The sequence below is a fragment of the Podarcis pityusensis genome (assembly GCF_964106645.2).
Source record: "Podarcis pityusensis genome assembly, chromosome: 3".
NCBI lineage: Eukaryota > Metazoa > Chordata > Lepidosauria > Squamata > Lacertidae > Podarcis > Podarcis pityusensis.
Genome location: NC_138026.1, coordinates 94,961,712 through 94,983,217, shown reverse-complemented (window position 1 = coordinate 94,983,217; position 21,506 = coordinate 94,961,712). Strand labels below are relative to the sequence as shown.

The 21,506-nt window shown below is 42.6% G+C and overlaps 2 long non-coding RNA genes across 2 annotated transcripts in view; one reads left to right on the top strand and one right to left on the bottom strand.

Moving 5' to 3' along the window:
• The window catches only part of LOC308474413, a 30,446-nt gene extending 17,479 nt beyond the window's left edge, over nt 1-12,967 (bottom strand). Inside the window, exon 1 of the long non-coding RNA XR_013984709.1 lies at nt 12,926-12,967. This is a non-coding gene — a long non-coding RNA (uncharacterized lncRNA). The remainder of the gene's footprint in view (nt 1-12,925) is intronic.
• A 712-nt stretch (nt 12,968-13,679) lies between these two features.
• Nucleotides 13,680-20,558, top strand: LOC308472551. Its single transcript, XR_013983578.1, has 3 exons — nt 13,680-14,256; nt 19,847-19,965; nt 20,402-20,558. It is a non-coding gene; the product is annotated as an uncharacterized lncRNA (long non-coding RNA).
• The last annotated feature ends 948 nt before the right edge of the window (nt 20,559-21,506 follow it).

The following is a 21,506-nucleotide window of genomic DNA, read 5'->3' as shown; positions in this document are numbered from 1 at the left end:
ATTTTGATCTGGGCCCAGAAACACACTTTCAACCAGTACAACTGATACATAATGGGTGTTACATGTTATGGCTGCCTTGTCCCTACCAGTAATACAGTGGACCCTCTGGATACAAATTTAATTTGTTCCGGGGATCTGTGTGCACCCCAAAGAATCCGTATCCAGAGGTGCCGCTTCTGCACACACGTGTGGCGTGATAGAGAGCTTCTGTGCATGCGCGAGCGGCGAAACCTGTAAAAATACTTCCGAGTTTGCCACTTTCGCAACCCGAAGTTTACGTTACTCAAGAATAACGTAACCCAAAAGTCTACTGTAACAGGGTGGCTGCATTTTGTACCAGAGCCATTCCCAAAGGCATGCACTGGATGTGACAGTGCACAGTCAACTGAGTTGTGATCTGACTTCTCTAGATAGGGTTGCAGTTGGTGCACTAGTCTAAGCTCCTACAAGGCACTCCTAGCCATCATCATGATCTGAGCTTCCCCAGTGAGCGATGAGTCCAGCAGTACCTACAACCTGCAAACTTGTTCCTTCGGAGTAAGTGCAACCTCATGAAGGACAAGCTACCAGTCCTTTCTCTGGGGTTTACCAGTTTCCCCACTTGCAACATGTCCAACATCCCCACCTCTGTATTAAGCTTTGTATTGCACCTTCCCATACATCTGAAAATGGCCTCCAAACACTGGTTTAGGAGCCTCTCTGAGATGAGTTGGTGGGAAGCAGAGGTAGAATTGAGTAATGTCTGCATACCAATGGCACTTCAGCCCAAGCTTTCAGATTATGCCTCCCAGTAGCTCCACGTAGATATTAAATAGCATGAGTTTCAGAATTTGAATTTGAACACCCCACAGACCAATGGTCATTGGGGGGAGAAAGGCTGCTCTCTCATGATGACGTCTCAGGAAGGACCAGAAACACTGTATATCACCATGACTCCTAAGCCCAGTCCAGATAACTGGCCCAAGAAAATGCCATGATTGGTGGCCGAAAATGCTGCTAAGAGGTCTAGGAGAACTCACTGGGTTGTAGTCCTTCTACTTACTGTATTCCCTGATGCAACCAACAGAGCAATCAAGGCTGTTTCTGTTCCATAACTAGGTCTAAAACTTTATTGAAATGCAACCAAATAATCCGTATCATCCAGCACTGCCTGCAGTCAGGCCACTAAATATCGACATTAAACTAGAAGATTAATACTTAAGATCCTAAACATGTGTCCTCCGAAGTCCTACTCATTTTGATAGAGTTAGCCATTCCACAGGCACCTTTAATATTGCATCTTTATTTTAATTTTCAGTTTATGAGTCCTAATTTGCACGTGAATAGTGCCTTTCTCTCAAGTTATTAAGTTCTGAGTGTCCAGAAATTGGTGGTGGTGTGGGACAGAAGCAGAATCAGTGGCCTGAGTCAGTCAGTATTCTGGCAGCTTCTTACGTCATATGTTCACCACGGATGAATGCAGGTAAACTTTCAAACTTTGATTCAGTTCACTTCTAAGATTGATATGACAGCTTCGTACAGCCCATAACCTTGGAGAGCTTATAACAAACTCTGGTGAAAAAGGAAGGAAAGATGCTGAGTAATAGCCTATATAAAGAAGGCCGAGAGTCATTAATACTTTGCACAATAGCAAATCTGGATTTGCCACCAAGTATCAGTGTGCATGATATACATGCTAGTGCCATCACACTATGCCTCTTAAAGTGTACACTCAAAATATCTTAGCAGTAAAATTGTAATGTGTGAATTGGCTGCAGAGATGCCTCTTTACCAAGTACGCTACCACCCTGCCAGCAATGATTGAACTTGATGCAATATTCTCAAGGACCATTTGAAAATATGAATGTGTTTTGTGCCAAACTTGGGTTGGATCCAGACTAAGCTATTGAGTCTAGGTTGCATTGATATCAATGGGACAATTTATTAATGACTTCTGTAGTATTGGGGGACTTATATTCCATTGTTTTTATTATTACAGTGGTACCTCGGGTTACATACGCTTCAGGTTACATACACTTCAGGTTACAGACTCCGCTCACTCAGAAATAGTACCTCGGGTTAAGAACTTTGCTTCAGGATGAGAACAGAAATTGTGCTCCGGCGGTGCGGCGGCAGCGGGAGGCCCCATTAGCTAAAGTGGTGCTTCAGGTTAAGAACAGTTTCAGGTTAAGAACGGACCTCCAGAACAAATTAAGTACTTAACCCGAGGTACCACTGTATTACTACTACTACTACTACTACTACTACTACTACTATTTACTAAATTTGTATACCACCACTGAAAGATCACAAGGCAGTTTAGAAAATAAAAATACAAAATGAGAACACAAAAGACACAACAGAAAACAACAACAAACCAATAACCCACTTCCCACAAGCACAATTAAAAGGTCATAGATTGTTTAATTTGCCAAAGGCCTGGGAGAAAAGGGATATTTTTGGCCTGGTGCCTAAAGATATGTAATGAAGGCCCCAGGTGACGCTCCTTGGGGAGAGCATTCCACAAACAGGGAGCCACCACAGAAAGGGCCCATTCTTGTGTTGCCAGAGAGAACTTTCAGCCAGCTTTATCTTGATCTGACCCCATTTCCAAACCTTAATAAGAGAAAGAGATGAAAATAAGAAAGCATTCATTAAGTTGTGGAGAAGCTAACACTGGAAAGAACAAATGGCACAGCTAAAGCAGCAGATTTTATTCTTAAAACAGAGATTAGCCTTTGTTGTGTTGTGTTGCCTTTGTTGTGTTGTGGACTACAACTCACATCAGCCCCAGCCACCATAGTCAATGGTCAGGAATGATGGGAGCAGTATTACCGGATATCTGGGGACCCCCACATTGTCTACCCTTGCTCTAAAGAAATCTATCATATGGAGGCATAGCTATGAAAGCTTTAGTTCTGCATTGTGTGTGTGTTTGTGTTTGGAAAAAAAGAGAGAGAAACAGTGCTTGAGAATGTAGGTCAGAGCATTAATATAAATTTGATCACTTTCTTTTTATTCTTCAACATTCCCTATAATAAATCAGCTCACCTCCTCACCCCTACCCCCCTCATACATTTCACCCTTTCCGTCCTGATTTCGGATCACCGAATGTAAATCTGTGACAAGGGTATCTATATATAATATTAATGGGGCTGGGGAGGGTTGGTGTGAAATGTGAGTGCTTGCCAAATAAGGAGCGATCAGAGCCGAGCTGTTCATTCTCTGTAGCATGCTCTACATCATCTGCAGGACAAATGTAACATCATTAGGCAAAAAACCTAGCCATTCTGCACGGAAACGGCTAAGCTGGAGGTACCAATCAATCTAGCCGAGCCAGGTCCCCTCTGATACTGTCAGAGGCAACAGACAAAACAGATTGCCGTCTTGATCACAGAGCTTCCCAAAGCAGAACAAAAACAACCCTGCTCTTATCTATGAGATGCCCGTGTAACCAGTTGTTGCATTCTCAGAATAGATTTAGCCGGATGGACCGAACTTGTATGCTTCATTTCCAAATAAAGGAACATTCACATGATATCCAGCCCAGCAGTTCAAATACTGGGGTTGTGCACTTATACAGTTGTCCAGAATCTAAACCTGACCAGGCAATGATCTGTCCAGGACAAGGGGAAACATATCAACTTCCAGCACTCTCAGAACATCTTTTCCCTATCCAGAAAAACAAACAAGGCCCAGTATATGGGAACAGGTCCTATTTCATTCATTCATTTATTTGAAAGCATTTGTAAAGGGTTAAAAAAATTAAAAATCATTTGGGACAGGCCCATGGCTATGAAAACCTGAACTGTTCCAGCCAGGTATGAACACAATATGATCATTGAAGTCATCCAAGACAATAAGCCTTGGGAATTCTAATGCCAATGTGGAGACCACCCTGGTCAGCTTGGGTAGAGAGACTTTAGGCTATGGGATGGGTGCTAAACCAACACTAAATGCAAATGTTCAATTCCAGAAGATTTTGGCATAGGTTATGTTTACTTTGGCAGGGCATGTTTACATGAGAGACTTGCACGTTCATTTCGAAGTAAGTGCCACTGAGTCAAATACACTGATTTCCAGAAAAATTAATAGGTCTACCTGAATAGTTTAGAGTTTACAAAAATGTATCACGCACACAAGTTTCTCTCTCTCTCTCTCTTGTATATCATGCAGAAAAAAGGAATCTGCAAGGTTCCAAAATAGTGCTGAAGAATCCGCTGATCATAGCACTCTCTTTCCCCACCAAAATCTTACTTTTTGATCTAGCAGTAACATTTAACTCATTGATAATTCTATTATTTAAAAACTTGCTCGTGTTTTCCCCCCAGAATCTATTTTTAGCACCCAGAAAGGGTTAAATATACCATAGGTTATTTCTGTATCTCTCTGTCAAGGTCACAAGGTGCAGGGAGCCCAGTTCATCGTTTGCAGGACTAATAAATCTCTCCAAAGGTCAGCATCTGCACTCATTATCAGCCAATCAGTTTTAATTCCAGTTTTAATACATAAACCGCTTGGAAATACACAGAAAACATTTTGTGGGTACCTGCATCCTATTTTATTCCCTTCTCTTTTTTTTAAAAAAGAGACTGTTTGAGTCAGTTTATTAATAGTTTAAATAAAGGAAATCAATAGATGCATTAGAGGTATTTATCTTTAAAAGCATTTCTGTTTCTAAAAAATATTAACTATAACAACAATTAACAGACAAATATGTCTCCAGCCAAGCTTTTCATTATATCTGATGCTTCATTTACAGAACCGGGACTTGTGAAGGCTGTTTCTCTGCTACATATGTTGTGCATCTATTTCTTCCAAAATAATCTAATTCACAGATGAGTAATCAGCGATGAGTTTCATATTTTACTCACTATTTCAAATTTGGGTTCTAAAACCATAGCCAGAGCAGCCTAGTGATAAGAGAGTTGGGTCTGAAATATATCTGTCAAACATGGCTGTGACAATGTCATGAGCAAACCACAGTTCCATGTTACACCCAAACACAGGGAACTGAGGCTTGTTCTAACCGAAGTCACTCATTAAACCAAATTCAGAAATTATTCCAAATAAGAATGTCTAGTAGTAGTATAAAAGGAAGAAGAAAACAGAAGTAGGGCATTCTCTCAGAAGGGAAAGTGATGGAACACTGTAACTGGGAATGTTAGAAGTTTGGAAAACCTCTGAGGAGGTTCTCCTTGCTATGAGAATACAGCAGAAGCTGATATTGAGGAGCACTTCTAGCCTAGTTCACTTTATATTGTAAATGGCCCTGTGATCCTCACAATGAAGGGGAGTACAGAAATTGAATAAATAAGTAATTAATAAGGGGAAAGCACAAAATTGTATCCAGTGCTGCAAAAGCATCAACTGCCATTTACGAAGCAACCCAAAACCAGTAATGGCATCTCAAGTAGCAGAAACCAGCAAGTTAGATATGGACTGCAAATCCATTTACAGCTTTTCATTCTTATAAGTGTGCTTCCACTTGGCAAAAAGGAGCCCTGCATTCTGTTGGGCACAGCTCATGGGTGGTAAAACTCCATATAACATTTCAGTGTAAAAGCATCCACACTCTCTCTTTGGAAAGTCTTCTATCATGTCAGAAGCAACTCAGAGGCACAAGTATGTGAGATGTTTCTGCTTGAAACAAATAGTTCCTTTCCTATTATCTTGCTTCTCTTCTACCACAAGGAGGAGCACTGCTAAGAGGGACTGTAGCTCAGTGGTAGAACACCTGCTTTGATTGCAGAAGGTTCGAGTTTCAATCCTTGACATTTTTAGGCAAAGCTTGAAACTCTGGTGAGATTGCTACCGATGTAGACAAAACTGAACTAGATGGACTTACAGTCTGATGGTACTAGACAGCTTCCTGAGTTACAATGAATTTTTATTGTAATACTTATGTATCAGTTTACAAATTGCCTTCTCTGTGTGGGTCAAGGCGATTTACAAAACAAAACAAAAATCCTGAAAATAGATTTTAAAACAATACAAAGATGACCATCTATGGCAAAGGCCTTTTCATCCATCTGGAAGAGTCTCACCTCTTGGTGTCCTTTCCCTGTATAAATTGCCCATGCAAACTCACCATGGAAACCCTTTATAATGCAGTCCTGTTTTGTTGTGTTTTAAACAGAAACTTCCAGGCATCTGTATGTGACACTCCAAGTTGCACCTGGATAACTGCAGCTATGTAATCATAGAAGCCCTTGAAAATAAATCCTACATTATGTATAGAGTTTGCCTTATCGCCTACCGTACCCTTCGAGGGGAGATAATAAATCTAATTGATTCACTCGTGCGTTATCTTAATGCCAAAGAGTCCAACACAAAATTGTACAGCAATATTGAAATGACCACCACACAAAGTCAACATGATGCCAAGGAAAAGAATAGAACAATATTCTTAATTCTGAAAAACTGTATTGATAATCAATTGAAATGCAGCCACCATTGAAGAGCTGTCCAATTTTCAACTGCAGTATAAGTTGGGAAACAATTTGAAAATAATGGCTCATACAAAGAGGGTGGGTTGCTGGGTAGGTTTTTTTTTTTAGACAGTCAATATGGACTTCATCTGAAGGACAAATAAGATTTTGGCAGCCTTTGTGCTTTAGACATTATCTGCAGTACACGCCAAAGTGGCCCAACTCCTCTCAGCGCGTGAAATCCTTGTGCTTGACTTTAGTGAACCTGCATTTAATGGGATACTCATCCTCCACAGCTATTTCCAAACAGTGATCACAACCACCAGTGCCACTATTATTAGTATACAATCACTGTAAGTGTGGGTGTGTCGACTCACTCCACATATGTGGCTTGCTGAACTGATTCTCATTTGAAATGTTTAATTACTTTGTAATACTTCCTCTTATCATGTCGGGCTGCATAGTCTCTGGGAGTAAAACAGTTGCAAGTTGTAGCTCACCTCTGCAAAAGAAAGTTAATAATTTTCTTGCCCGTTGGACAACACAGTTTTCAGTGAAATTCATTATTTCTGCTCCTTTGATTGAAGGAAACGAGCCTCTTTATCCAGGTTTGATTGCCCATCTGCTTTAGGAGGCAAGGCCTGGCCTTTGAAAAGTCTTTAAAAAACACACACATAAACACATTTTGGTGGAATTATTATGGATTTGTGAGTAGGTATGAATGGCAGCATGCAATAAATGGCTGTTGGGAATAAGATGGCAGAGTCGGAAGCCATTATGAGCAATAGGGAAAGGTCCAGGAATAAACAAAATGGAACGTGAGGACGGTACGAAACAGAGCGAAGAAAGTGCCTCAGGCAACATATGCTAGCGTAGAGGGAGGGCCATTCCTCTGGAGCACCCCCCGTGATGTTCTAATCTCTTGGAGGACAAAACTGCAAGTGCCATAGCTGGTTGCCATCAGGTCTGGTGAAGGAAACTGACCCCTCACTGGTGCTGTAGTAAGAAGCAACTGAGAGTCTGGTCAGCAAGGAAGCAGTACCATGGACAGCTCCAAAAGAAGCAAAGAGAAATCTACAGGCAAAGTTCAGGTTGGGTCATACCTACAACCAGCAGAGGTTCGGAGTAAACTGAGAATTTACATGTTGTTGTTGTTTAGTCGTCCTGTCTTCCACTGCCTCCCGCAGTTTGGTCAAACTCATGCTGGTAGCTTTGAGAACATTATCTTGTCCTCTGTCGTCCCCTTCTCCTTGTGCCCTCCATCTTTCCCAGCATCAGGGTCTTTTCCAGGGAGTCTTCTCTTCTCAGGAGGTGGCCAAAGTATTGGAGCCTCAGCTTCACGATCTGTCCTTCCAGTGAGCACTCAGGGCTGATTTCCTTCAGAATGGATAGGTTTGATCTTCTTGCAGTCCATGGGACTCTCAAGAGTCTCCTCCAGCACCATAATTCAAAAGCATCAATTCTTCGGCGATCAGCCTTCCATGCATAGCCCCTGTTATTTTTTTGGTGTCCTTGCCTCTGACGAAACTGCTAGTGCTTACAGGGAAGAGATGGCGAACATGTGGCTCCCCAGAAGTTGTTGGACTACAACTCCCATCATTTCTGGCTATTGACCATGCTGGCTGGGGTTGGTGGGAATTTTATACATACATACATACATACATACATACATACATACATACGTAGCTTTATTTGTATGCACCTTTCCATTGTTGAAACCAGGCTCAAAGGATGCTCTGCCATTGGAACTCTAGCTGAGATTCCTGATGGGTGCTTCTGTCTGAGATCTTGGGAAAAGAACACGTTCCATCGAGGGATCTGAGGAGCCAACTGTTATTCACCTGCCCTTGCTCTCTTCGTTGTTCTCTTTAGCTGTCTGTCGATGGTTCAAAATGCTCCTCTGAGAAAAGTATTCAGCCATTTAAGGTGCTCTATCTTTTCCAGGCAGAGCTAACTACACATGGTTAGGAGATTGCTTATGACATAATTAGTCGGCAATCTGGCACCAGGTGGTGATCGGTGAATCTTGCAACACATGGAAAGGTTAACAAAATGAGGTTCATACCTCCGAAACAACCATGGGAAACCTTTTAAAAATTATTATTAAAAAGGAAGGCCCTCCTGTAATGTTAATCGATTCAATGTAATCGGTTTAATTTGTAACACCATCTAGGGGGAAAGCATTAACAATTTAATTGCTGCTTGGTTTTGAAAGAACACAATCCCTATCTTTCCCCTTTCCTTTCAAAAGCGCTGCCGTTCAAAACAGGCAGCGCCTCTTCTGTTGTATAAGTGTAGGGAAAACCTATAGGCTCGCGACCCAGGAATGTTTTCTTGCCGGGGAGAGCTGGTACTTAAAATTCTTTGCACAGATAATTGCATCATGTCTAAAAGAGTAAAGTGTTGCAACCTTCCTCTGATATTTTTAGCTCGACTTATTTCATCCTTGCGCAAGCCAAAAAAATTTGATACCAGTAGCAAATCAATATTATAACAGAGAAAGAGAGGGCGGAAGCTCTCGGAAAGCAGCCAGATTCCCAAGCTGAGTTGCTAAGCAGATAGGAACAACTTCATCACCGTCCCTTCGAAGTAGCCTGAAATGACCATCTTTTGTGGCTTGTTTATGACACTTGGAGCGGTGGGGTGTGTGTGCACAGATTTCTCCAATGCACTGCGCGCTTGCTGCCATCTCATGTTCCCTTTTTGCAGTTTGCTCTTCCTTTTCCCCTCCGTTTGGGCAGCGGGGAGGAGACAGTTTGAAGAACATGTTAGTCCGCAGCTGCCTATCTGTCGAGGACAGTGGGCTTGATTAAAGGGGAGCTCCCTCCTGAATTTCACACATCACATCAATCATATTGATCAGCCCCCAGAAAGGCAACATATTGTCTGGGAATAAGCCAAGAAGGGATATCAATTTCACAATAGCACTTATGTCTTTCAGCCAAGAACTGGTTTATTTTTGGCCACTGAAAGCCGAGACTTGCTGTGGAGTTGTCTCCCACCGCACCCCTGCCGCTCCTTTCAGGTTTATATTTTGCCTTTATGTTGACAGTGGCAATTTTGCTGTCACAAAAATCTTAAAATCAAGGCTTGAACAGCTTTTAATATATGTTTTTTTAAAAAAAAACACTCCTAGATCACTCAAGGATGCTATGTGCAACCTTGCTACATTTGATACTTTCATTCCAGGGAACACAGATTCAACCTTCTCGTAAACATATTGTTCGAAAACAGCAACTCTGTCACATACAAAAGACAACATCTCTCAGCCACACATTTATGTAAAACAGATTTCCACACAAGAGGATGCATGTACAGCTCGCTCTGGAGCCATGCTGCCTCCTATCACACGTATTTTTTGTTGAATAAGAAATACATTTGCCAAAATGATTTAATAACTTAGACACATCATATACTTAAAGACATAAAATGCACAATTAGAAGTTCCATGAATCACCTAATAAATCAGGTGTGGGAAATTTGACCTTCCAGATGTTGATAAACTACAACTTCCATTATCCTTGGTAATTGGCTGTGCTTGCTGTGGCTGATGGGAGTTGTAGTTCAGCAACATCTGGGGGGGGCAAAGGTTCCCCACACGTGTAATAAATAGAGCACCAATCCATGGTGAAAACATGACAAAACACAGAACATACCTCTGGTAGGGAGGCCAGCTAGGGCTAAGCTGCTTTCACACATGTGTTTTGTGCATCCCCAAACTGTAAAATTTGATGCTAGCTGGGAAGCCAGCACAGACTGTAGTTTGAATGATATATTTTGAAGTATATAAAACAGATGTAAGTAAAAATCAGGGCTGGAGAACCTGTGGCTCACTAGATGTTTTGAATGACAACTCCCAGCATCCCTTACCAATGGTTGTGCTGGCTGGGCTGATGGGAATTGGACTCCAACATCTGAAGGGCTACAGGTCTCCCACCTCTGGTATAAATGAGTAGACAATTTTTTATTGCCTAATTACCAGAGCCCCCTCTAATCTGTAAGGGTTAAGTTAGCATGTAAAGGGTGTTAGTGTGCTTGCTCTGCCCCTTCATCACCATTCTTGTAACGTGAGTTGGAGGGTGACCTTGTGGACTGATTGGAGAGTCTTCGGGGCTTGTGGAGGCTCCCCATACGTAGGGCTTTAAAATGTATAGTGATCCTCTGCAAATACAGGAGGTTCATTGCTTGAGGAGATCACTTTTCACGTTTGAGGTTAATGAGAATGGTGAAGAGGGGTGGGACCCTCTTCAGACATTACCTATAAGCCACCATCGCCCTTCCTTTCCAAATGGTGGCTTAACCCTTCTAGAGGTGGGAGGAATAGCACTGCATGTGGTAGTTGCCTGGATTCAATCTCCTGTTTACTTGGTGCTGAATACAGAAAATTATTCCTTGTACTTATGGAAAATTATTCCCTCCTGTACTTATGGAAATAGCTCTGATGGATGACCCATGTGTAGGCAATAGTTTTTTTTATGCACAGCTAGACTTCTGTGTATTAGGGATTCTGCCTTCAAATCAAACAGATTATATCCAGTTGTGCCCCTCCACTTACAGAAAGTTCTGACGTCCAGTGGATGCTTCTGTGAGCAGTGCATGAGGGAGATAGCTCCCCATGGCCCCCGAGACCTGGTCCAGACAGTTGGTTTGACTTTTGGTAGTGGTGTTGGAGGAATATAGAAAGCTGCTGAGTCAGACCACTGATCCGTCTTGCTCAGTGTTGTTTACGTCGACTGGGTGCCGCTCTCCTGGATTTCTAACGGTGAACATTCTCAGAGGTCACTGGAGACGCAAGGTGTGGCATTCGTACAGAGCCCCCGGTCGTCTCACGGACTATTGACCCGTACAACACTAATCTACTGCCACCAACCAGGTAAAATCACTTCAATCTTAGTCAGATTCTCAAGTTAATAAAGAAGAGAGTATTTTATTTCAGACACAAACAAACTTTTACGGCATTCCAAATGTTGTTACTCTTTACTTTCTTAGTCTTATTTTCCTCTCTCTATCTCTTCTACCTCCCCTCACTCAAGAACCCACTGCCCTGTCTCTCTGTTTCCAACTGCCTGCCAACTGCTTCTCCAATTGCCTTTCCCAACCAGCCAACCCACTAAAACCAACCCACCGACAACTCTAACAAACCTCGGGCTAAGCCCTTTTATACACATCTAGGCTCCGCCTCCAGCTTTCCTATTGGTCTACATTTTTAACCCTTTCTTTTCCCCTGTACAGACAGGCTCTAAACAAATGGGCAAACACCACACAAGGGATTGAACCTTCAGCATGCAAAGTGGATCCAGTCTACCTCTTGAGCTACCATCCTTCCCCTACAAGACAGCGCACAGGGCTGCAGACAAAAGGGGGACTTTGCAAAAACCGTTTGCCTCTTCTGTTTGCAAAAGCTTCCATTGTGAGGGGCACACGGCACGGCACAACGCAGTGCAGAGTTTGGAGCCCTCCTATAAACATTCCGCAGAGAATTCTTGCAACTGAACTTCAGGGTCCAGTGGCAATACTGTGCAATGCAGGGCACCCAGTTTCCCTATGTCTGCCTGCCTCTTGCAGTACTCTGTGCCACATCCTGTCCTGTTCAGGGAAGTCCACCAACCCTCAAGAGGGGGTTACAGGAGGGGGTCACAGGAGGTATGAAGATCAACAAAAATAAGATGCCCTGCCTTGTATGATCAGAAGTGCTTTCTCCTAGCTCAGAAGTTTGATGACCCACGTGTGTTTAAAATGCTACCCAATCACTGGCTATATTTTATTTTTTAACTTCAGTAGCAAACAACAACTTTTCCAACCATTTATGTATTTTTGAACCAAGATAGGAGCTCATGCTACTTTCCTGCAAATTAAGTAGTTAATATTCATGTGCAATCCCTTCTAACAGTCTTATCTTAAAAAGTTACTATGCAGCTTGATTAATACAAGCCTTGATTTGCAATCCTATACACACCTACCTGGGAGTAACACCCACTGAACTCAGTTGGGTTTACTTCTGAGTACACATGCGCATCGTTGCAGTGTTGATGTCCTATATGGTTGATCAATACTGCAATCCTATACATGTCTACTCAGTGATATGTCTGACTGAGTTCATTGAGGCTTACTCCCCAGTAGCTAAAGTGATTAAATATGTTATTATACATTAGTTACAATACAATTTTTAATGCTGTTATAAAACTTTATTATTATAATTTCCCCCTATATCAACATCCCTTTCTCATATTTCTGCTTACTCAATATGTTTACTGATTTTTGAGAAGTTTACATTTAATTTACTGGGATGATTAAATTTCGTGACCATTTATTGAAAATCCCTTTTTTTAAAAGTACCATTATTATTAGCATTAACAAACAGATTTATTGTTACTAAGTGAACATGCAGGAAAGGGTAATTGAATGTTATTTTATTTTCTAAGCAAGCACAAATAGCTATGTTTATCCTTTAAAACAAAACATGAGAGAAATGTTGTGTTTAAAATTCCTTAATTAAAATGTTTCTTCCAACTTACAAATTTCGGTTTGATTGGCAGCACGTTTCAGAAAGCTCCATCCATAAGAAAGGTTAGCAATAGGTTGTGTTAGATGACTGAGCTTGCAAGGGAATCCTATTCAGAATTCTGCTGATCGATAAAACTCAAAAGATACAGCAACAGAAATACTATTTGCATAAGTAAAGTACACACACATTGGGATGCAGTCGACAAGAATGCGTTTAAACACAGGGCTTTAAAAAACAGAGAGAAATAAAAATGTGCCGAAATAGATTTTTCAGGCTTCGATAATTTATCATCATTTCCATGGAGTTTCTTTACTGTTTTCATCTCGATCTTTCTAGTTATCTCTCGACCATTTCCATATGTAGCCCATATTATCATACGCTGAACTAAGTCAGCAGTTCTGACATCTTCATTTCGGTGTCCTTTCCTGTACCTTTAGCAATGTTAATGTTACAAATTACAGGAAGGCATATTAATAGCAGTACCAAAGAAGCAGAAAGAAATGAGCATGGGCTGGTTTTTTTGTTTTGTTTTTTTTTTAAACATTTTAAAGAAAAGGAACGGAAAGGAAAGGAAAGGGGGGGGGACCCTAAGTACTGACTTGGGATTTCCTGGGCCCATTGTCAAGTCAGCCGAACCCTCCGCCACTTCCATTGTGATGATAATGGATTCCGTGTTGTTGGCTCAAAGGTCATGAGGTCACCGTAAGCTCCTTAATGGACTGTGAAATAACTTTAACTGCATTAACCTCTCTGGATCACGTGGGGTCGCACCAACATCCCCTCCTGAAATCCTCATTCGCTTATAGAGACAATACCATTAGATTATTATTTTTTCTTCTCCTTTTTGGAATAGCAATAGCTGCTCAATGTAATTATGCACCTAAGCATTTCCATTAAGTGAATAAGACTTTAAAAAAGATTAACTGGGGTTTCTCCTGCGTCCAGGATAAAGGTAAACTTAAGGCAGTGGTTTTCAAACCCTTTGAAAAAAGAAAAACACCACCTCTGCTGGAGAGACAACACTGCTTTTAAAGCAGGAAGTCATTAACAGAAATGTAACACTCCCCCCCCCCCTTTTCGTACAATCATCTGAAGAAGAGTTTAGCTGGTCGGGTGCCCACATGGTGGGCATGGATTACTAATAGCTTTATAGAATGGCTGCACACAAACTGGGTGATTATTGGCAACACGGGGAAAAATCGCTTATGCAGAAAACATCAGATGAAATGTGACAGCTTGTTACCCTTACAGTACTCTGTTGTCGGAAATCCTGGCCATTTGGACTCTCTGAAAAGACATTGTCTCCAAAATACATTTATGGAGATCGCCTCGGAATTCCAGGTCTGACGCCGGTTTGCCAACTACAACTTTTTAATTTATTTGAAACTTCACCAGTTTAATTAGCCACCGTTCGAAATACAAATGTTTTCCTTTGGTGACTCGCAACATTTAAAATGATTAAAGGCCATATAAAGTATAAAGCAACATCGCCGCTATCATAAAAACAGCAGCAAAAACGTTGCAGATCATTCTGTATCATTAATTCCCTTAAATATATCACAGAAAGCTGTACCTGCATAATAGAGGGTGCTAACTAAAAGCCTGGTTGGCATCTGTCTGTCTTGGGAGACAATGGAGGAGTGTGCCTTTGGGGGTGAGGTCAAGCTGTCGGGAGGTTGCAGCGCCTGCTGTGGCTGTAGAGACCAGTGCAGAAGAGACAAGTTTTGTTGCAGCTGGGGCAGATGAAGGCATCCAGTTGTGCTGTTACAGATGCACCATGGCGTTTCTTCTCTCTGCACTCCTCCCAGCGGTCATTCCTCCTCTGGTCACTGCTATGGATGTACAACCTGACTGCCTGTCTCCAGGCAGTGCGGTCGTCTGCAAGGGATTCCCACACAGCAGGATTGATGCTTCCAGCCTTCATGTCACAATTGCAGAAATCTTTGTAATGAAGAGTTGGTCTGCAAATGGGCCTGGCTCCTGAAGCCAGCTCCCCATAGAGCACGTCCTGGGGGATACTGCCATCTTCCATTCTGTTGACATGGCCAAGCCTGAAGAACAATGTGTTTGCAGCCTGCCACAACAAGGCAAAGAAGACTAATATGCATGGGTTTTATAATTGATTTCACATTTGTAAACCACTTAGAAGCCATTCTGGCATATGAGTGGTATATAAATTAATAAAGAAAAAGTAAATGTCTGCAGTAGCAACTGGCCAGGGCTGCATTGGTGAGGCTGCCTGACTCTCCTGTGTTTCTAAAGTCACATGTCACTGCCCCTTACCGAGAGAGGTGCAACATCAGAGCTAATTTGATGCTCCTGATGCTGCGGCCGCACCATGCCAGCCTTCTCACTGCCTTGCTCCTTCAGCTGTCCTACTTAGTAACTGGCAGGGATGTGTGGCATTGGGAAGACAGTAAAGCAACACAGCCCTGCCCATGCAACCCTGTCGGCTGCTACTGGCGAACTGTGTATCTTGGGAGGTGAAGTTCCATAGATGTGGGGCCACGGCAGAAAAGGACCTGTTCTTTTGGATCTACCAGTTGGACCTTCTGGCAGGTGTATGAGCAGGATCTCCGTAACCTTTCACCTCCTCCATTGCTTACAGTGTGAGATGCCAGGGCCAGTGCAAACAGACAGCTCAGGCCCAGCCCACTTGAATAAGTTCCCATTTGCTTGCTCAGTCCAAAGAAACATCCCACTTGCTACACCACCCCATTCCTTGATAACGGGAGCCCAGTATGTTTGGGTCTCACTTGCTGGATCAGCATCTTCGCTTGTGTAGGTACCTGGCATGCCTTCAAGTCTTGTTCCTGCTTATGCCCTGGACTGATTTTAGCATTTTAGCTTTTGGCAGAAAACATACTCCAAGTCCACCATCCAGCGAAAACCAGGACACCTCTGGGCCCCCCCGATGTTGAAGAGGGCCTTGTGTGCATGACCCAATGGCTTCTTTTTGTGTTTATTGTGCACACCTAAATGAGTCTTCTCTCTCTCTCTCTCTCTCTCTCTCTCCACTCCCATAAAAGTTAGCACAGGCAACATTTCCATAGCATTACATCTTTGCTGAAATTAATAGAATGGACAGCTGATGTCTGTAACATCCTTTATTTCTGAAACTCTGATGTATCCGTTCTAGTGCACCAGCACTTATAACTGTCCATTAGGAGCTACATTGAGATGGTCACAATCACTCAGAAGCCCCTTTCCACTTCCTAAAAGCCCCAATTTAGAAAATGCACATTGGAAGTCAATGGGGATTTAAGACACGCTTAAAGTTAAACATGTGCATTAGTGCTTTGCTGGAGAGTAATGGATTTCAACATATGCTTAATGTTTAAGTGGCCCTCTTAAGTATCTTCCCAGAGCTGGCAAGCAAGAGCAAAACTATGAAGCTCATCTTTCCAAATTGGAAATAAAAATGTTAGCATATAGATGCAATACGGAATGTATAAATACAAGGATATGCAATCGATTAAAAAAAGCAACCCTCCACCATTTAAAAAAATATTTTGGATACATTACTAAGTATGTTTAATTTGTTTCTAGGCCATTCACCTAATATGGAGAATCACTCAATTATTCCGTTATGTCCTTGAGAATACTCACAAGCTGCAAAATATTGGAGCTAAATATCCAGTATAATCTAGTAAACCCTGAGGCTCCCTTAAGCAAGATATAACACAAAAATCCCACCTCCCATATGCTATGCAATGGATCTTAGGATTCCTTTGCCTGCTGATAGTCCCACAGCTAAAGTAACTCTCTCTCCTCCCTGTGGTTTAGTGCACTGACCCCAAGTCCTGATGGGCTGCTACTATCGCTGAACCACAGCGACTGATATTGCTGGCCCACAGATCATTCCCAGGCAGCTTAGCTGATGGTCAGGCAAGATGGGAGTGGTAGTCCAACAACATATGGGGACCCGGGGCTGAAGAAAACCACCCTGCAGCTTTGCCAATGCATACCCTCCAACTGCCCCATTTTGAGGGACACTCTCAGATTCATAGACCTATTCCCAGATTCTGTTTGGATCCAGGAATTTCCCGCTTTCCCCTTCCAGCACTGCCACTGCCAAGCTTGGAGTGGAGCATGAGCTGGCCGGCTGAACCTCCCCATGGCTGCCACTGCAGGCCTCCCTTCGGCAGCTTGTAACAGCGGCTGGAGAGCTGTGAAGATGCTCTCCCTGCAGGGGTTGTTCTCACCTCCCTTGCATGCCCAGTGGAGGAGAGGAGTGGTGGCGGCTCTCCACTGCTTCCACCCCCGTCTCAGGCATGACCCGGGAGTGGAGCTGTGGCCTGGTGGTACTGAAGAGCAAAGGAGAGGTGCAACACTGCCGCCACCGCTCCTTCTCCCTGTTGTTTCTGCCTCTGATGTTCTGAGGCACATATTCATGACCCAGATCCAAAGGTAAAAATGTTGGAAGGTATGTTGATAAACCCTAGTTTCATTGCCACACGGTTGCTTGCTGCCCCGTAGTGGCTGGCAGCAAGGCTTCAGTACCCTCTCCTGATTACTCTTCTCGGGCGCCCAATCAGCAAAATCGCATGCACTAAACACAGCATGGGGAAAAGAGCAAGTTGCTTCCGTTTACCGAAATAGGAAGTGGGCTGTTTTGGCTGCAAACAAACAATGAGGACAAATGTTTAATGAATAAGTTGTCTGGAAGTTGCTACCTTGGCCTTTCCCCAACCTGGTGCCCTCCCCGCCTGAAGTTTTGGAGTCTGTTGTGATTGATGACCTGGGAGAAGATTGCGAGCATAAGTGGGCAGTAAGAGAGTTTGGATCATTACATTTTTTAAGTTCAGCAAGTATAGGTGTTCAAATGTGTCTACCTATTTATTCAACTGTCCATCTGTCAGATATTCCAATAAGTGGCTCTTGTCCAGGTTTGTTAATTGTCTTACTTTAAATGTTGTGAGGATCCTATGCCCTTTTAAAATGTGGTTTTGGGGTTTGTTGGGTTGTTGTATTTATTTTAATTATGTATTTTGTGGCTTTATATTTTGATTTTATTCTGCAAATCACCCTGAGACCTATGGGTATAGGGCAGTATATAAATTCAATAATAATAATAATAATAATAATAATAATAATAATAATAAATGCATTATAGCACATAGAATGTAAGTTTCAAAGGAAAGCATGTACGTTGCAGATGTGGGTGTGAAATACATAAGGAGCACAGAGAGGCTGTAGCTAAAACAGAGGTACAAAACCTTGATGGGAAAGCAGGAGGGGCAGAGGGGTCCCAAGGGTGCTGCATTTCATCTTGTTCATCATTATGTCAGCCCCTGAGACCACGTAACTAGATAGATAGATAGATTGATGGTTCCTTGACCTTTGCTTTTTTTCCACGGTTTTATCACTCTACGGCCACATCCCCAAATTTCTTAGTCTCTTTGCATCAAGCCTTGTGTCAAGCGCCATCATTACTTTTAGTTCCACAGATGTTTTAGATGTCCCAAATCATTTTTCCAGGTGTTGTTTGCTGTGGTCTGCCATCATAAATGAACCAATAAGTTTTTATTTATTTAGATTATAGTATAAATAAATCTGGTCTCGGGTTTGCCTAGGCTTCTGCTTGCTATAGCCTTAACAAATTTAGGAGGCTGCATTTAGACTCCCCCATAAGCAAATACTATCATAATTATAATGTGGTTTGTATTAATTCCAAAACATCCAGAAGTAGCCCAACAACGAATTCTTTCCAGCTATTCGTAGCCACGGTTTTTGCTATCACTCCTTCTTTGTGCACTTGTTGCTTGATTCAGCTGTAACTTTGCACATGCCCCAAGACTTTGTGTACATTGTGATTTTGTTCTGAGCATGGGTGTAGCCAAGGGTGTGTGTATGTGTGCCCTATTCATGTCCTATTCAAGGGTATTCCCCAGAAAAGCTCAATAACTTTGCTTTGTGGCTCTGAGCAATCAGTATGATGCTCTTGCAAGGAATCAAAGGAAGTAATCCAAACTACGATATTCCCAATGGAGGAAGCACAAGCAAAGCATCAAGGGAAGCCCTAGTGCAGGGCTGGGGAATCCTTTTCAACCTGGGGGCCACATTCCTGTTAGGCAACCATCTGAGGGCCACATGCCAAATGTGGCTGGGACCAGATGCAAACACAGGCAGGGCAATGCATGTGAATTTACCTTTATACAATAGGCTAGCTTTTACACCCACACCCACACCCACCTCTATCCTGCATCCAGAAGGGCTGTGCCTGAACTCCCAATTTTCCCTGTGGCCCCAATCGTTGGCCCTCTGTGGGGTTTCTACAGAATATCTTCTGCCTTGTGGCTGCTGTACAGAGGAATTATCTCACAGTGACCAAATTCCTTGCCTTGTAATCATATATAATGCAAGGAAATGCCCTCAGTTAGTACTACTTAATTCTGGGAGCACCCTACAGCAAGCTCCTTAGCTTTCACATTTCCTGGGTGCTGACTCCTTTCCCAATGCAGAATGCTCCAAATAGCCAAGAGACTCGTTGCGATTTCCCTGCCACTGTCTGGTGGTTTGTTGGAGTAGGAACATGTGATTAACTTGAACACTTCTTCCTTTGTCAAGCAGTTGGAACTGTTAGCAAGAGGGCTGGCCCAAGACATTTTGGCACCTGAGGCAGACCCCAAAATGGCTCCCCCTCTTGCTGCCAGGGAAGACGGGGCAAGAGAATACCTACAGTAAGAACAAGGGGAGGAAGAAAGATCAGTATCGTGATCTGCTGCCACCTGAGGCAGTTGCCTCATGATGCCTTATGGGTGGGCCGGCCCTGGCAAGCAAAACCGATAAGTGATGGAAGAAAATAGTGGCCTTGGAAATTGTAACTTAAATACTGATGATCAAATTGTAGACATTTCCATTGTTTCTGTTGTGATTTACGGTTTATTAATTTTCTTACCTTAATACCTCACCTTTCTGGAACTCCTAGGTATGGCTCCCAGGCACTCACCCATCCAGGCACTAAACAGACCTTGGACTTGCTTGGCTTCAACAAAGTGTTGGCCTCGTGGGCCTTCAGAAATGAAATGCTGCTAGGAGCTACATGAGGCAAGGGGAAAAAAATTACGTTTGTACTTTTTGACACTGTGTCCATATTTGAGTTCCCCACCGACTCATTCAGTTCCAGAACACTGGTTAGATTTGTTTCAGGCCCTGATTGTCTCTAGTGAGTAACTTTTGACAGCACACTTGTCAGTTTCGAGGTTTATATTTGAAACTCTTTCTCTCTCCCTTTCTCCCCGCTACTCCTTACATACCTGATTGGGGTTTTCTCTCATGGCTAAAAATCAACCTGTTTTCGTTTAATCTATCTGACATTTCAGCCAATATTGCGGCCTCGCGTTTCTATGATTTTCAACATTTGTCACAGCTTGGGATGAGAGGTAGCCACTCACTAACCAAGCAATGCTGTTTGCTTGCTACATCTTTCTTTTATTTCTTTGGCAGCTGAGGAATGTCAACTGGGTTTTTTTTTGGCTTGCAGCCTGACACCGAGAGATACTAATCACCTGTAAGTCTCGCTGAACATTGGAAGAACATCTGAGGCCCAGGGACTGAAGGAGTGAAATGTATTTCTGATTACGGATCCTGCAAAAGCAACTGTTAAGAAGACAGCTTCTTCTTTTTTAAAGGCATCTTGCTCCGGTCAATGAATTAAACACGGTTTGATTTACAAAATGTACTGGTTTTTTCAACATCCAATTTGAAAATATAAGGAATCAACTGCAGAAGAAGAGAATAAGGTTCTGTGGAACAAAGTTTGAAGGGGCACGCAGGCAGTTTGCTTTGAGACATTTAAACTACGTACTGCTCCATTTTGCGGGGGAGGTACTTTAACAGAGAATAAATAACTTTTGAAGATGGCACTGTATGTTTCAAGAAACACAGAGATGCTATTAAACATAAGCATCTACCTATAAATTTATTTATATATGTAGAGTCTGAAGAGCAGCTGTGAATTAAAAAAAAAATTTAAAAAGCAAGTTCACATATTAAAACAGCAGCAGCATTTATTAAACCAGCATTCCTCAAGCTGGGCCCTTCCATGTGTTTTAGACTGCATTTCCCATCATCCCTGGCAAATGACCATGCTGCCTGAGGCTGACAGGAGTTGAAGTCCAGCAACACCTGAGAAGCACCAGTTTGGAGAAAGGCTGTATTAAACCAATGGCGGTAACATAAAAGCGTGTATCAGCAGTATGTAAATGATCTGGTCATTCCATAATTGCAGAACTATCCCCACAAGGCCCTTTTCTCAGGCCATCCATGTTATCTGAGTTGGCAAGGAGACCCTCAGAAGAGTCTCTAATTCCTTTCCTTCCTCAATAAGGTGTCAAACATTTCTCATGTCTGGATGTCACAAACTGTGTTCAGGTGCAAACTGCACATTTAAATAACTATCACACTCCTTGAAAGAGTCACAGCTTTCCCCAAAGAACTGTAGTTTGCAGAGTTGAGAGCCATTAGGGATGCTCTATTCCCTGCACAGAGCTACAATTCCCCAAGTTCCAAGGGAAGACTGACTGATTGTTAAATCACTATGAGGGGAATAGGGGAATGACTCCTAGTACCCTTAAAAAACTACAGTT